This window comes from Dipodomys merriami, unplaced genomic scaffold, assembly GCF_024711535.1.
Source record: "Dipodomys merriami isolate MVZ:Mamm:240054 unplaced genomic scaffold, mDipMer1.0.p SCAF_50, whole genome shotgun sequence".
NCBI lineage: Eukaryota > Metazoa > Chordata > Mammalia > Rodentia > Heteromyidae > Dipodomys > Dipodomys merriami.
In genome coordinates this window covers 2,657,359-2,675,494 of record NW_027206069.1, presented here as the reverse complement: position 1 = coordinate 2,675,494, position 18,136 = coordinate 2,657,359, and the positions used below count along the sequence as shown (strand labels likewise).

General features: G+C 50.0%; 1 long non-coding RNA gene across 1 annotated transcript in view; it reads right to left on the bottom strand.

Moving 5' to 3' along the window:
- Positions 1-18,136, bottom strand: part of LOC138810557 (uncharacterized) — a 147,484-nt gene that overhangs the window by 37,529 nt on the left and 91,819 nt on the right. The window contains exon 3 of the long non-coding RNA XR_011367159.1: positions 9,765-9,854. This is a non-coding gene — a long non-coding RNA (uncharacterized lncRNA). The remainder of the gene's footprint in view (positions 1-9,764; positions 9,855-18,136) is intronic.

Genomic DNA, 18,136 nt, shown 5'->3' with positions numbered 1-18,136 from the left:
TGGAAACAGGGTGGGGCCCTGTGGGGTTTGTCATCCTCCTCACTAGTGTTTACCCAAGGCCCAGCCAGAATGGGCCTAGCATACTGATCCTACTCAGAGTCCACAGAGTCCACAGTCTGCTGCGTCCCTCCCCCCGGGAAGACATGCAAGGGAAGGTGTCCTGGTGTCTTTGGTGGGGGACAAGCGCAGCTGCGGTGGGCTGAGAAAATGTATCTGTCCAGAAGGCAAAAGCAGCCTCCGCAAGGCTGCAGAGCAGGAAGGTGTCCAGGTGGAGAGGAAGAAGTCGCCTGGGAACCAGCCTCACCCCTCTGCAGAGCTTTGGCACAGGAACTCAGGTGGGAATGGGGCAGGCGTCAGAAAGGGGACAGGAGTCATCAAAGATTTGGGATGGGATCAGCGGTACTGACCTCTGTCCCTCTGACCCAGCAACTCTCCTCCAGGAATTTACCTGAAGGGAAAGAGCTACCGGCAGAGGAGGAGGAAGGGACCAAAGGCCGCGAGCTCCTCATTGTCCATCTGCAGGGTCCTCCAGAGTGGAGGACATGAGGTCTGAATATCCGGCCAGGGCCCCACAGGGTGGCTGGGCCCTCCTGGACAGGCTCAGAGCAATGGGGTCCCAGAGCCATCTCGTGGAAGAGGAAAGGGCTCAGCCAGGCCAAGGCATTTGGGGCTGATCTGGTTCCCTCCAAATTCCTATGCTCAAGTCTTGATCTCAGGTTCTTGGGAATGTGGCCTTATTTGGAGATGGGGCCTGTAAAGAGGTGATTAAGTTAAAATGAGGTCATTAGGGTGGGCCCGAATCCAACCTGACTAGAGTCCTCAGGAGAAGAGATTAGGATACAGACACGCGGGGGAAAGGCCATATATGGCGGCCTGCACCAAGCTGGGGAGCCACCCCTCAGCAGAAACCAACCCAACCACCTGCGGCTTCTGCAGCTGGGAGGAATTCTTTTTTGCTGGGTAAACCGCAGGGTCTGTGACACCTGACTACTTCAGGCCCAGAGCCAGGAAGCAACCTGGACAAGGGTCTCTCTGAGCCCAGTGCCAGCTGCAGCTCAACCTCAGACTGCACAGAGTCCCTCCCAGGTGGCTGAGACCAGCCAGGCTGTGGGAAAACTCCCTCTGTGGACTCATGAAGCTCGCCTGAAGGGCGGCGGGCCTAGATTGGGGTTCAGGGTGGAGGCGCCCTTTTCTACATTTCTGCAAAGGTGCACGCATCCACATACGCACACGGCTCTAGACAGGTCCCACTGAGGAGCCATCTGTGAGTGGGATTCTGTTTTCTTGCTTTCTTCTTATTGCTTAGCCTGTGCTTTTGGTATAATCAACACTCGTTACACTTAGGACAGAAAAATGCAACTGAAAACAGCAGAGGCCTGTGTCCAGGAGACCAGGTCACAGGGCAGAAGGTCTGGAAGGAAAAGGTGAGCTCTAGCTAGACCGTGGAGAAGAATTTGGAAGGAAGGACGTGGGGAGTGCTGCTGAATAAAGCACAGGATGACCAATTTCAGCAAAAGAGTTTTTAGCTCGTGTCCCAAATACGACACCAGATATGCTTACATTAAATCAGTTTTAATTCACTATTTTACCTGAGATTCAAATTGAACTGGACAACCTGGGTTATTTGCTTTTCTAAATCTGACAGCTCTAGTGGAGGACAGTCTCTGAGATGTCCTGCTAAGGGATAATGCTCAAAGGAGGGTGGCTCTTTGAAAGAGGAAGCCCCGGTCTCTGATCTGCCTACAGTGCTGAAATTCCAGGGAATGCCAGGATCCCTGTGGTCAGACAGAAGACTCCAGACCCCAAACTCATCTCGGGCCCCTAGCCAAGGAAAAAGTGAGTGATTTGCAGGGTCCCATACAACACGATAATACAAGCCCCAGCCAGACTTGGTAGTACACACTTGTAACCTCAGCCACCAGGGAGGCAGAGGTAGGAGAATTTCGAGTTTGAGGCCAGGCCAAGCAAATATATTGAGCAGAACTGTATCAAAAACAAAATAAGAAGGGGACCTAGGGCTGTAACTCAAGTGGGAGAGAGAGTGATTGCCTAGCAAGGACAAGGCTCTGAGTTCAATCAGAAGAGAAAGACAAAAGAAAATGTAGTACCCTTGTTTAAAAAGCAGGAGCAGACATATCTAAAATATACTTGGAACTCAAAAAATTAAACCCCCCAACAACAAATCCTCAAAGAAACAACTGCCCAATAAATAAGTGGGCGAAAGACTTAAAGAGAAACTTCTCTGAAGAAGAAAGAAGGATGGCCAATAGACACATGAAGAAATGTTCAACATCCCTAGCCATAAAAGAAATGCAAATCAAAACAACATTGAGATATTACCTCACTCCAGTTAGAACGGCAAAAATCAAGAACTCTAACAACAACAGATGCTGGAGGGGATGTGGACAGAAAGGAACTTTACTTCATTGTTGGTGGGAGTGTAAACTTGTTCAACCACTTTGGAAAGCAGTATGGAGCTTCCTCAAAAGACTTCACATAGAACTCCCCTATGACCCAGCAATCCCACTTTTGGGCATTTACCCAAATGTTTACAAACAAGACCACACTAATGCTACCAGCACAACTATGTTTATTGCAGCATTATTTACCATAGCTAAGATATGGAACCAACCCAGATGCCCCTCAGTAGATGAGTGGATCAAGAAAATGTGGTATATATACACAATGGAATTCTATGCCTCCATCAGAAAGAATGACATTGCCCCATTTGTTAGGAAATGGAAAAACTTGGAAAAAATTATATTAAGTGAAGTAAGCCAGGCCCAAAGAAACATAGGTCCCATGGTTTCCCTTATTTGTAATATCTAGTATATGTATGAGTCAAGCGGAAAAGGTCAGATAATGTGATGTCAGGAAAATGAACCCTTAGATGTGTATTTTAATGTTTTTTTCTTTCATGCATGTGTTTCTAATGCATTTATAAGATTATCTCTTTGCTATATTTGATGTCAGTATAACTTGTGGAGGAGATGGGGAAAAACCAGTTGCTTAAGGATACAGGTGGACCTGTTGCAACAATGAGAAGTACAAGTTGTCATGTCCAAAATGAGCTTTACAATGTTGGTGCGGGGGGGCGGGGGGGGGGGGAGGGAGGAGGAGGGGGAAGGAGAAGGCTGGGGATGGGGGGGAAGGGGGGAGGCTGGGAAGTGATGTGAAGGGTAAACAAAGGAGGAGGCTGCAGTGCTTGGTAAGAAATGTACGCATTATCCTGCCCGTGCAATTGTAACCCCTCTGTACAGTATGTTCACAAATGAAATTAAATTAAATTAAAAAAAAAAAAGCAGGAGCAGAGCCAGACACTGGTGGCACACACCTGTAATCCTAGCTAGTCAGGACACCAAGATCTGAGAATCGTGGCTCAAAACCAACTCCGGGCAGCAAAGTCCATGAGACTCTTACCTCTGATTAATCACCAGGAAACCAGAAGTGGAGCTATGGCTCAAAGTGGTAGAGCACTAGGGTTGAGCACAAAAAGCTCAGGGACAGCGCCTAGGCCCTGAGGTCAAGCCCAGGACTTGGGGCAGGGGGCGGGGGGGAAGCAGAGGCTAAAACCCCTTTGTACAACTAGTTGAAGAAAAAAAATTCCAGCAGGGGGAGGGTACCACTGACAGTGTAAAATATAAATTACTTTTCTCTTTCCCATGGTGTCTCAGCTTGTTGTATAGTATTTGCTAATTAATGTCAGTATGCGAAAGGAAAAGGTAACATTTTAAACTATATGCTAGTCTGGGTACTCTCTTCAGGAGAACCAATGGTAGATTGGATAGATGATAGAGACAAGATACATTCATACATGCATGCAAATACACCCGCATGAATGTATGCATGCATACTTACCTACCTACATACATACAATAAGGAATTGGCTCCTAGATAAGACACTAAAAGTACAGGCAGCAGAAGCAAAAAATAAATAAGAAGCCTTAGCTGCAAGAGTTTCCACGCAACAAAGGAAATGGTCAAGAAAAGAAATAGCCAACATAGGAAGTGTGAGGAGGCCACCTGTTTGTAGCCATGCATTTCCATTGGAGCTAATATCTAAGGAATTCAGACAACTCAATAGCAAGAAAACACACAGCTGGATTTTAAAATGGGCAAAGGACCTTACAGACATTTTCTGAAGGAGGACAAACTAATCTCACTAATGCATGAGGGAAACACAAATCCAAACCGAAGCGCCTGGTAGAGCAGCTCAGAGCAGCAGGACAAAGGCATCAGGCGTGGGCCAGGGTGTGGGCCAGGGCACCCTGTACGCTGCTGGAGGGAGGGAGATTAATATGGAAAATGGATCAGTGCAGAGCAGTGTGGAGGTTCCTCCAAAAATGAAGGCTGGAGTTCCCTGGTGACCAGCCATCCCAGCCCGGAAGCATACCCAAGGGAACTGGACAGAGGATGGGGAAGGGACATCTCTGCCGTCCTGTTCACAACAGCCAAGCCTCAGACCAACCTCCATGCCCTCCACTGAGTAAAGAAAATGCCATATTATATTTTATATATGTGGGAAATTACTCAGCCTTCAAAAAGAATAAAGTCTTACATTTGTGACAGTGTGGATGAATGAACCTGAAGACATTATGTTAGGTGAAATAATCAAGGCACAAAAAGAAATTTATATATGGAATCTAAACAATCAAACCCCACTAGTGGAGCCACTGGGGCCCCCAGGATACCATTATGCCAAGGAAGTGGTCTCCACGCAAGGAGATGTTGAGGGCCCCAGGACATTGCCACCGTAGCCAACCCTGATAGCCAGGTTTTAGGCCCTTCCTCATGCCCTGGAGCAAGCCTGCACCTGTCCAGCTCTTCATACACACATAGATGACCCCACATGCACACAGACACACCCCACATGCACACAGACACATGACAGACACACAAGCTGTCATATACCATACACACATAACCTACTCCAACACACAGTGCACAATGCAGAGACACACACTTCAGAGTACACACTCACACACTCTATGATCACCTGTGCAGACATATGCCATATGCCAGACATGCAAGCAATCACACAATGCCACTGACACCTCCCACGAGCACAGGCTCACACGCACACGACGCAGCACACACAGACATGTATCCCACACCAGAAACACAAGGATTCACAACACACACACACAGAGTGGTTCCCAGGTAGACACTCCACCGGCAGCATGCTAAGCACAGGTTGGCACCTCTGGAATCGGCAGCACCCATTAGGAAGCAAGCGGGGCTGAGATGCCAGGGGCCTTCCTCAGACACATGCTCTCGGACTCTGGCTCAGTTCAGTCACTTGACAGCTCTTAGGGGAGAGCCCTTCCCCGTCCCCAGCCTGGGCACTGTGAACGTGCTGGAGATGCTTGCCAACACACTGTTCTCCGTCTCTGTTGTCTCTGGAGGCCGCAGGAGGGGCGCCCGGCTCAGCAAGGGAGTTGCATGGGAGGAAGCTATGTCCAGAGATGCAGCACAGATGTGTGCCCATGTGTACATGTGTGTCTACAAAGAAATGCTTGTGTGTATGTGCTTGTGATGTGGGTCTGCATGGATGGGTGTGTGTGACATGCTTGTGTGTATGCATGTGTCTGTGTGTGCATGGATCTAAGTGTAACTGCGTGTGTCTATGCATGGGCCAGTGTGGGAGGTGCTCCGCGTGCTCCATGTGCGTACAGGTCAGCATGTGGACATGCATGTGTGTGACATGAATGTTTTGTGTGTATGCATGAGTATACATGCGGGCATACCTGGACTTCATTCTCCACACCCCTGTGGCCCTGGCATCCCGGGCCTGCATGAGGCCCGGGAAAGGCCTGCTCCCCTGCTTGGAGGAAGGACAGCTCAGCGACTCAGAAAGCCTGGCAGGGTGGTTGTGTTGAGGGGGGCTTCCTGGAGGAGGTGTTCCCAGGAAAGTAGAGTTCCAGGGGTGACCCGAAGGCGGACAGCGTGGGAACGTGGAGCCTGGGCAGCGTGGCACACGCTCGCAGTTCAGTCAGAGGTGGTGAGTGACCATGGTGCTGTAGGAGCAGGTGGGGCTCTGCTGAGAGTCCTCTAAGCTGTTCCAGGGCTCTCTGGGCTGCAGCGGGATGGAAGGTGCCCGATGTCCTCTTCAGCCTCCTTTTGCAGGTTTCCAGGGCTGTTGCAGATGTCGGCTGGGGACGCTCTGTGGCCTGTGGTAGCTGGGCTTCCTCTGAGGATGCCAGTGGGCTCTGGAACAGGAGCGAGCAGCCCAAGAGAACTATGTGTAGTGGGGGAGGAGGGGCGTGCACATGCGAGTGCTCATGCGGCATGCTGTGATTGACGCTCAGCAGTTACCCAGTGCCGGGCAGTCACGGAGGTCTGCCTGGGGACGCAGGCCCACCACCTGGTGGGAGAAGGACCAAGGCCACACACTGCGGGGAGGTTGTGCGCATCGTGGCAGGGAAGGGGACAGAGCGACTTACCAAATCAAAATATAAAAAACAGACACAGGGAGGACCGGCGGACCACAGCACAAAGCAGACAGCAGAACGGAATGGTGGACTGGATGGTCAAGAGGGCTGGGACCAGAAAGAACATCATATCACCCATCCTCACTGCACACAACACCAGCACTGGCGGCCAGTGCAGCACAGACCTGCAAACTAAGGGCTAAGAGAGTGTGAAGCATACCCTAGAGTCGCAGTGAGCAGCACCAAGCTCCATGCATGACGGTAAGAGTTGGTCAGGGTGTGCAACATGGGAGGTGTGGCTGGTGGGAATGTAAACCATGCATCCTCTGTGAAAAACAATACAGTGATTCTTTAGAAAGTTAAAAATAGGGTCAGGGGTCAGGGGTCGCCTGGCCCTGCCAGCCCCCCGCTGTGCTGTATAAACAGCACCTGCAGGCGATGCCTAGCTCTGACTTACTCCTTTCTTCAAGTGACAATTTTGACCTGAGTTACTCCATTTTTAGTCTAAGCGTCAAGACAGGATGACACTATGTCTTGTTTATACAAGTAAACAACCACCATCTGCCAGCATACCATGAGGCACAAACTGATAAATAACTTATTTCCACCAATAAACAATTACACTTGTAAATATATCATGTCCCATCAGAACTTATCAATCGCACCAGGTGTAACCCACTCATCTGGGGCTGTCGGAGGAGGAGCACCCCAGACTGAGGTGTGCCAGGCACGCAGATCTCACCCTGTCACCTATCACAAACCTTGTCTAGGAAAACTGAGCACAGGGAACCTCTGCCTCCGTCCCTGGGCTCCAGCTTGAGCACTTCCTCCAGTCTGTAAGACACAGCACACTTCCAACTAACACCCAAAATGGCCAGCACCCACAGCTGAACAGCTCTGCACCTGTGGTTTGATAGACCTATCTGGTCTCCACAGAGACTTTCTCTTGGGAGGTTATCAGCTCTCCAACCTTCCAGCAAGGCCCTGAGTTCTGCACTGCTTTAACCCTCTCTTGGCCATTCTCTAACCTATATCTTACTATTATGTGAAGTGTAATATAGGATCTAAGAGGTAACTTAGTCACCAAGAGAGGCACAAAAAACAAAAAACAAAAACAGCTGTATTTCCCATGGACCTGGCCATCCAACGTACTCAATCATCCCCAGCAAACTGATGCCTTTGAAACTGATGGGCTTGTGACTTCGTTGCCTTTCAGTACATTCAGACATTGTGGAAATACACAAATGTGTCTGTTCATGTTTCTCACTCAGGACAATCATAAGATGCAGCAGTTCCATTTCCGGGGAGATAATGGAGAGAACAGAAAGCGAGATCTGCAGTGGGGGCAGAGGAAGGCAGTGTGTACACCCACGTTCACAGCGCCCAGTGTTCACAACTGCCCAGGGTTCCTGACAGATGAATGGGGAAACAGAAAGCATGGCACATTCTTCTGGCTGAAAACTACCCAGCTTTAAAAAGAAAAGATGGGCTGGAGGTGGAGGCATGGCTCAAGGAATAGAGCACCAGCTGACCAAGCAAGCCAGGCAAGTTCAAATCCCAAGCCGGGTGCTGGTGGTTCACGCCTGTAATCCTAGCTGCTCAGGAGGCTGAGATCTGAGGATCATGGTTCAAAGCCTGCCCGGGCAGGGAAGTCCATGAGACACTTATCTCCAATAAACCACTCAGAAAACCAGAAGTGGAGCTGTAGCTCAAGTGGTAGAGTGTTTGCCTTGAGCTGAAGAGCTGAGGAACAGTGCCCAGGCCCAGAGTTCAAGTCCCACAACCGACAAAAAAGGAAGGAAATTCTGGCATTTGTCACATGTAGATGAACCCAAGGACACAATGCTGAGTGAAATAAGCCAGTTACGAAAGGCTGAGTACATCTGGTTTCACATGCAGTAGCCAGTGCTGTCCAACAGGTAGACACAGAAAACAGAGTAGAACTTGACACAGCGGGGCCAGCATGGCACAGTGCTGCTTACTAGATGCAGAGTGTTAATTTTGCAAGATAAAAAACAGCTGTGGAGATCAGCTGCACAACACCATGAGTACACGTAACACTGCTGAGCTATAAAAGAGGGAGGCTTGTTATATATACTTACTATTGTGTATACACACAAAAAATAGTTAAGAGTATCTCCGGGGTCTTATGATAAAGGCAAACACTCCATTCAAAACAGAAAAATCTAGCTAAGCACCAGTGGCTCATACCTGTCATCCCAGCTACTCAGAAGGCTGAGCTCTAAGGATCAAAGTTCAAAGCCAGCCCAAGCAGGAAAGCCCGTGAGACTCTTACCTCCAACTCACCACCAAAATGCTGGAAGTGGAGGAGTGGCTCAAGTGGTAGAGTGCCAGCCTTGGATATGAAAGCTAAGGGACAGCGTATAGGCACTGAGTTCAAGCCCCAGTACCGGCGTGTGCACACACGCGCACACACACACTAAAACATCAAGGAAATAGTGCTCTATGATAAACTGAATACTCTACAGCAGGAGAAGCCTTCACAAAGTTGGGACACCTGCTGAAATGTTGCATCCGTCCTCCGGAATGCGGCTGTGGGGTAGCCTGTGCTCCACCATGACAGCAGAGCAGCTCTCCTGGAGTCCCCCTTACTGGACTGTCTTCTGGGTTTTGAGGGCCAGCAGCAGGAACCCAGCCGGGGCCCAGGAGAAGACACAGGGTTGAGGGAGGCAGGAGGAGATGTCATCACCCCACGCCTCTCCCGCAGCATGGCTGCGGCCTGTGATATAGAACATGCTGCCTGTGGTGTGAGCCTCTCTGCTCGGCTCTGCCTCCATCCTGGCACCAAAGGCCTCGAGGCAGCTGCGACGCCTTGGCTGCCCGGAAGCCCCTGTTGGTCTCTTTGCACCTTTGTTAAGCTTCCTTCAATACCCAGTTTGACAAGAGCCATTTCATCTTGGTGATTAAAAAAGACACAAAGCAGCCAGGTGTGGTGACACACACCCGTAATTCCAAATTCAGCAGGCTGAGACAGGAGGATCGAGTCCAAGCCCAGCCTGGGCTACACAGTAAGATTATGTGGCCAAAGAATAAATAATAAAAAAACAAATAAGAAATCAGACACTGGAAGTGTGTTCATGGCACGTAGACCATCAGAAAAATGTGAATATCTCACTGTGGTACAGAGAGGACAAAGATGGGCGCAGGTCTTGCCCAACGTGGAAAAGGGAGCAGCAAACAAGCACAAGGGGCACCCACCTGTGGGCCAGCAAGACATCCCCCCCAGGGGCATCCATGCCCTAATCCCCAAAACCATGAGTGGATATGCCACCTGGCCTCCACCTGGCACAATGTCATCACAGAGGTTCTTACCAGAGAGAGAGGAAGTCGGAGGAGTCTGGAATTTCAGATGTTCCCCTGCTGGCTTTTAAGGTGGAAGAAGGGACCACAAGCCAAGGACAGCTGGAAAAGGTAAAAAGAGAGAAAGGCTGTCATTAGAGTCTTCTGCAGGCACCTGGATTTTGGCTGAGGAGCTGTCTAATTTTAGCTCAGCCCCATGTCTGACTTAGACCTCCAGAATTTTAAGGACTAAGCTGCAATCCTTTGTTACAGCAGCAACTTAAACTGCCCCCACCTTTGAAGACAGCAAGGAAAGGCAAACTGAAACCGCATCAACCACCCTCACCAGGCAGAACAGGGGCAGACATGGAGAAACCCTAGGGCTCTTGGTCAGGGCATGGACAGAAAACGAATATTGGGAACGGACAGGCTTCATAGCATCCCGGGAAATGGCAGACCACAGCTACAGCTCAGGGTAGTCCAGCAAGCTGGCTTGTCCTCAGCAGTGGTCTGGGGACCACCTGCTGTGGCCACTCCCACACTGGCTCCAAGCCTGAGTGGGGCCTGCTGCTTCTGTTTTCCTGTTTTGGGGGTCTAGGGCTGCCATGTGGAGTGGTTATGCGGAGAAGGAAAGGGCCTGGCACCCCCATAGCCCTGGAGTCTTCAAAGTGGCTGATGTCTGTGACCATTTCCTCCACGGAAGAGAGTCACACGAGGTGGAAAAGCAAGTTGCCCAAGAAGGAAATATACAAAAGGATACTGAATTTATGAAAGGTACGCAAATCACCTAAAGTACATTTGTGGGCCACATCCCAAGGAGGTCCCCAGGAGGAGGGAGGGAGGGAGGGAGGGTGGGCGTCCTGAGGAGGACCAGGCCTCTAGCCAACACTAATGTTTATTTCATGTGTAAAATCCAAAAACTAATGTTGCTCTGTGCTGAATCTGAGCAGTGGGTGTGGATGTGGTTATATTTTTCTCTGTCCTTTTCTGTAGGTTTGGGATGTTTCATAATTTAGCATAAAAACAGAACCCACTCGTCCCGCTCTGTCCCCCTCCCTCTCCCCAAACAGGAGGAAAAGCCATGGCTCCAGCACAACTCCTCCGAAGCCCCTCCTGCCACAGCTGCTGTCACGTGGTGGGGTTCCCTCCAGAGGTCATTCCCGTGGTCCCCAGGCACTGGGTCCCCTCTTATCCAGGGTGGCATATGACACTGGCATCAGAGCCAGTGGGCCTGAGAGCGCTCACTCCAGGAAGGGCTGGCATGCCACCTCTTCCTGGCTGGCACCCCGATCTACACACCTTACATCAACACTCTGAAGAAGACCTCATTGTAACTCCCTGTTTTGCCGATGGAGAAACTAAGGCACGGGAGACTCTATGATTCAATCAGCAAGAGGCAGAGCCAAGCAGGTGGCCGACAGCTGGGCTCCAACAGGGCTCTGCCCCCCTTCCTCAAGCCCCCTGCTCCAAGGCCTGTGTCTACAAACCTGCCAGCAGCCTCTCGGAAAGACAAGAGGGACAGACCCCTTACTCGCTGCGAGCCCCAGCTTGGATCCAGCCAGGCAGATAAGTTCTTGAGACCCTTTACAACTGATAACTGGGTGTGGTAGCGCAGGCCTGTCAGCCCAGCTCCACGGAGAGCCCTGACATCAGGCAGACTGAGGCGCAGGCAGTGAAAGAAAAGGCTGGGCGTCTCGCCACGTTCACCATGCGAATTCTTCCATCCCGGAGCATGGGAGGTTTTTCCATTTCTTTAAACCTGCTTCAGTTTCTTTTTTTCAGAAGTTTATTTATTTTTTTCTTTTTCTTTTTTGCTGGTCATGGAGCTTGAACTCTGGGCCTGGGCGCTGTTCTGAGCTCTTCAGCTCAAGGCTAGTGCTCTACCACTTGAGCCATAACACCCACTTCCAACATTTTCTGCTTATGTGGTGCTGAGGAATCGAACCCAGGGCCTCAGGCATGCAAGGCAAGCGCTCTACCACTGAGCCACCTTCCCAGCCCCTTTTTTTCAGAAGTTTAAAGTCACAACAGAGGCCCTTCACATCTTTGGTTCAGTTAATTTCTAAGTATTTTTTTTTCTGAGGCTAGTACAACAGGAGTTGTTTTCCTGATTTTAGACTCACTCTTCTTGTTGTTGGCATATAGAAAAGCTACTGATTTTTTGAGGGTTGATTTTATACCCTGCCATTTTGCCAAAGTTTCAGCTCAACTCAAGCAGTTTGGTGAGAAATTATATTAAGCAAAGTAAGCCAGAGCCAAAGAAATATAGGATCCATGGTTTCCTTCAATTGTAGTAACTAGAATATGCCTATAAATCTACAAGAAACACATTGAATGATTAAATATATATATTTATTTATTTATGTGTGTGTATGTGTGTGTATATATATATATATATACACACATACATACACACAGGGACATGATAAATTATATAGGACTCTAGACGTTCACATCCTGACACCAAAGGAGGATATGGATAGGAGTGGTTGACAAAGGCTCAATAGCTATGTGCAGATGATCATATAAAATAATAATCTGTGAAATGAACTCCAAGAAAATGAAACGAGATGATTTTTCGTAGTTGTTGTTACTGTTTTTGTTTTCTTCTCCTTGTATCTCGTTTGTTAGTTGGCTTTATTTGGGAGGGGAAGGGGAAGCACAGAAAAGCTGGAACAAAGGGTAAACAAATACAACAGTGGCACTCACTAGATACTATGTGGAAAATGAACTGTACATCTTATGGTGGGAATGGGAGGGAGAAGCTGGGAGAGAGACGGGGAAGGGAAGACATAGTTCAAAAAGGCTTGGATTCATATAACTGTCACCCCTCTGTATATCAACTCTATAATAACAATAAAAATAAATTAATTTACAAAAAGAAAAGGCTGGAAGTGTGGCTCAGCTTAGAATGCCGGCTTAGCGGCATGGGGCCCTCAAATCAAAGCCGAGCATGGTCCGCCACACCCCCTGGACACTGCTCTGTACCGGCTCAAGTCTCTGCACTGCTATTTGTAGCTATGTGACATTGGCCAAGGCCTGAAACCCCCTGTTCTCTGGTCTCTTCTCTGCACGTGAGAGTTGGGAGTACATGCAGGTACTAAGGTGACTGGGTATTCAGCAGAGGGAAAGCAGGGGACAAGGAGGGTTGACAGTGGAAAGGCCCTGTCTTGGCCTCTCAGCAAGATACCCATGGTGAGCTTCTAACATCATCTGACTACACCAGAGTTCAGGGTTTTGAAAAGAAGGCACATGTGATGCAGAGCCCCTGAAGAAGGGTACTGTGTTCCCAGGACCCAGGTAGGCCGTGTTCCTGAACACACACAGAGGCATCCAGAGCCACAGCTCCCAGACCACCTGTGCACAGAGACCACAGCACGGCCAGCCACTCACACACATGCATTCCTCACACAATGTGCACAGATACACACCCACATACACATGCACATGCAAGCATGCTCATACTCCCTCATGTACACACACACACACACACACACACACACACACACACACATACAAACACACACACACACCTCTTGCTTAAAGTCACAGCCTCCAGCACTGAGGCCTCTGTCTTCCTCTCTCCCCTACCTTCCTCTCCCGCCTGAGCATCTAGAGGAGGTTGCTGGGCCCTGAGTGAGTAAACTGAATCCTCACTTTCAAGCTGTGGGAATTTCCAGAGGACAGGATGGGGGAGAGGGCCCACTCTCTCCTTGATTAGAGGTGATAGTGCTGAGAGGCACCCTTGGGAGGGCCAGAGGGAGACTTGACCATCCCCATTTTAATTTGGCTCAGAAAACTTCACCCATCCCAAATCCACCACCCACCCATTCATCCCAACTTCCATTCCTGTGTCCATCCATCCATCCATCCATGCACACCCATCCATCCAAACTTCCACTCCTGTACCTTTCCATCCATCAATCACTCATTCATCCATCTATGCATCTAGCCACCCATTGATCCATTCATCAACCTATCCACTCACTCATTCATGTACTTGCTCATCTATTCAAATTTCCATTCCTGTGTCCACCCATCCATTCATCTGCGTACTCATTCATTTTTGCATCGTTTCACCCGCCTACCTATCTACTTATCCATCCATCTATCTATCCATCCATCCATCCATCCATTCAAACTTCCATTCCTGTATCCACCCATCTGCCTATTTATCCTATCATCCATCTAGCTACCCACCAACCCACTCACCTACCTATCCACTCATCCATCCACTCACTCATCCACCCTTCACTCATCCACCTCCTTATCGCTTATCCATCCATTCACTCATTGATCTGTCCAAACTTTCACTCCTGTGTCCATCCATATACCCACTATCCATTCTCCTACTTACACTCTCATCTATACATCCAATCACCCCCTGTCCACTCATCCATCCATCTGTTCACTCATTCATCCATCCATTCACTCATCCATCATCCACCTACTAATGCATCCATTCACCCATTTATCCACTTAGCCATTCATCTACCATCTACACATCCATTCTAACTTCTACTCTTGTGTCCATCTACCCACCCACCTACCCATCCATCCATTCACCCATCTACTCTATCCGGCCATTCACTCATCCATCAATCTACCATCCATATACAACCCACCCACCCATCCATTCACTCACCCAACTCAAAATCAATTGGCTATAGTGGGGAAGACAATTAACATTAAGGACTCCTCGATCTGAGTGCCTACGGCTCAAATAATTAGCACAAACAATGTAAGTCTCTTTTTCAAGTCCCCAAATGTTACCCAGGCTCTTGGTCTCCCAGCTGAGGGACTCGAGAACCCAGAGTACCTGGGTGGGCTGCAGCTCAGTCAGGACTGTCAGTCTGAGCATCCGTGAAATTCCATGAGATCTAACAAGGAAATGGATTCTTTTCACATCAATATAATTGACACATCTCGGGGACCCTGTCTGATGGCAGAATCCTTTCTCCACCCAGGTTGTATGGTGGGGTGAAGCCACGCAAGCGGGTGAAGGCATAGAAGTGGCCACACCCCAAGAAAAGAAAATATTTTTTATAACTTCAGGAAATATGACTGAACTGTCAAAAGCTCGTGAACTCAGCTAGTAAATTGTGAAACATAAGTTTCAGCTCTGTTCGGTGCCACAGGAAACATGACAGCTGTTATCAATTAGGGTGTTTCTGCCCCAAGAAGCTGCTGGTTCCCTTCCCAACAGATTTTCCTGATGAATGCTGGTGCTTCCGGAGGGGAGTCCTGCAGGACACAGAGCTTTCCCTGCCCCCCCTCCCCCAGACCCCCCTCCCCCATGTTCACCCCATAGCTGGCACACCCACACCCGGGGGTGGGGGAGGGGGAGGGGGAGGGGGAGGAGGACACAGGCTGTCTGCTGCCATAGCCCAGCTCAGTAACACCAAGGAAGAAGAGGCACCTCTTCCCATGGCACCTCAGGGTGTGGAACCCCTTCACAGTCCTCCATCTCCTTGTCCGTGCTGAGTTACAGGACTATTCAGAGCCAGTCTTGTGCTTGCAAATCAGGATGATGATGATTCACTTGGACTCGTGGTGGGTTTTTCCATTACAATAATGATGGGGGAGAAATCTTCTGCTCCCTCCTCATTATCTGGGTCTGACATTGGACAGTTTATTGAACAATAGGAAGTGGTTTTCACTTTGCCAGTACTCCTCCCTCTCCTTCCAATAACGGCCCCTTTTCCTGTCAGAAGCCATCACATTCAATTTTGTCTTAAGAGGACAAGGCACGTGACCCAGACCCAGATCTTCCTATTTCGTGAGAGTTTTGTTGTATGGAGCTTTGGCGGGGAAGGGGGGGGGTGGTCTTCTCTCTTTATCTGTGACCTTAAAACATTAAAAAAAAATACATTCTCAAGACCTTCCTCACCCGACATTCAGACAGCCAAGGCAGAGAGAATGGGGAGACGGAAAGGGAAGAAGTCTTGAGTCCCCACACTCTCTGAGCTCCTGGATTCAGCTATACCTGAAGGTAGGGCTGTATTTGGACTTCCCAGCGTGAGAAGCAATGTTTCACTTAAACTAGTATAAGTTGTGTTTCTGTCATTGCAGTAACATCTGCATGACGCACGTAGCCAGGCTCACTCGGCTGACGTTTAGGGGGTGAGTATTTTTTGTATGCCAAGGTCCATGCAGGGCACTGAGGCATACAAATGAGCAAGCCCCATTCTGCCCCCCCACAAAGAACACATGTTTGTCCTCTTCACCAGGGGAGCTAACAGCTCGGGCACAGCTCTGAGCCAGCGATCATTCTCATTTTCATCCATTTTTCCCACACATTTTTTTTTGGGGGTCCGGTGGTGGGGCCTGAACTCTGGGCCTGGGCGCTGTCCCTCAGCTCTTCAGCTCAAGGCTAGCGCTCTACCACTTGAGCCACAGCACCACTTCCAGCTTTTTTCTTTTTGCTTATGTGGTGCTGAGGAATCGAACCCAGGGCCTCAGGCATGCAAGGTAAGCGCTCTACCACTGAGTCACCTTCCCAGCCCCTTCCCACACATTTATCACAGTGCTACAACTGGACAGCCGCTAGCCGGTGTGGGCCTGCAGTCCAGCAGGGTGAGGTGCGGGCATCTGTGGGGGGGGCGGGGTCACTGTGAACAGTGGTTATGACCTCTGGGTACAGCAGCTGGTGAGGAGGGCTTCAGAATGGAGAGACACATTGCTGAATGGCTGAGGGGTAGGGGCATGCTCATGGCAAGCAGAAAGAAGACAGAACCAGAAAATGGGAGTTAAAAAAAAACCAAGTTGCAGAAAATCTGAAGACAAGATAAAATCTGCCTGGTCTCCGCTGCAGGAAGACAGACTCACACACATGCCCATACATGTGTGCTGTGCACCTGCATAGAAAGCAGACTGAAAGGAAATACAATAGTTGTCAACTGATGACATGGCACCTGCTCCCCCCCCCCCCCGCCGTCCCCTCCCAGCACCCCACCCACCCTACCCCCGCCCATCTCTCCACTAGGCCACGGTCTTGAGGCCCTTTGTGTTCATGGATACCCCAAGACCTTTGAGAAGCAATGAAGTGGACACACCCATTCCCCCTCCTGCACCATAGAACACAACAGCAGTGACAGGGAAATTTACAAACACCAGACATCCCAATCCTTTCCAGAAAGTTCGGGCACCTTCCTTTTGGAGTCAGGGAGAGCAGCAGGCTAGGGGAGGAGGGCCTCTGGAGGGGAAGCTGGGAAGGAGGCCACCTGGGGCCTAGATGGGACCCCTCAGTCACACCCCGAATGAGGGGTCCCTGGGGTGAGGAGCAGGAGCGCCACCGGCTGTGTGCTGGGGGCCTGAGCGCCCTTCCCCGGCGCAGGAGCCACGATTCCCTCGGCCCCCAAGGGAGGACACTCCTGGGCCAAGTCTCTGGCTCTGTCCCTCTTAGTGCGGGCCTGCAGGGGGTGGGGGGGCAGCTCTCCCTGGACGTGGCCACCGCCGGCACGGCACGCAGCTGCCAGCCTCTTCCACACGGAGCCTCCTTCCTCAGACCTCAGAAGCATCCAAACAGTGTGGCCCTCCACCTTGTTCCCAAGGGAGTAAAGGGGAAGATAAAGAAATAATAGCAGGAAAGCATTAAGAGTGTGATACCCAACGTCAGACTTCAGTTTGGGCACTGAGTTCCTAAGCAACTGCAGCAAAAAACAACAACAACAACAACAACAAAACCAGACACATGCCTATTACAAGATTCACACTATCCTGCTGGGTAGGGTAACACCCCTCTGTAATCCCAGCTACCCAGCAGGCATAGGAAGGAGGATCACTGTCATAGGCCCACCCCAGACAACAAGCATAAGACCCTGTTAAATAACTTTCAAAAGGGCTGTGGGTATAGCTCAAGTGGTAGAGCACCTGCCAAGAAAGTGCAAGACCCTGAGTTCAAACTCCCAGTACCATTAAAAAGTCATACTGCCCTAAAGATGGAGCCGTGTCAGGGTCTCGGGAGAGAAAAGAGGTTATAACTTGCCTGTAAGCCCCAAGGCAGGGAGTGGAGAGGGAAGAACGTAATCCCAGGTCTGTGGAGAGCCACAGGAACTTGTCTGATGCTTGGCTAAGCCCCTGTACCAACAGGCTCTGAGCCAGCGCAGGCAGCCAGGTAAAATCCTCTCCCCTGGAGGTCCCCAGGCTAGCTCCCACCCAGCACCCAAGCTGGTGTCTTGGGAGTAGATACAGGGGCATTTCTGCGTTAGACCAAAGAAGCAAAAGAGCCAAGCCAAGACTCCACGGTACTCAATGAGCACAGTCTCTGTGTGTAGGGGACCAAGGACCCCTAACACCCTAAGGTCCCTGGAGGTGGGAAGAGGGAAACCTGGAGACCCAGCTTCCCTCAGCACTTGACTCTGAGGGACAGCCAAGGAGACAGAGCCTCACCTCAGACCTGACAG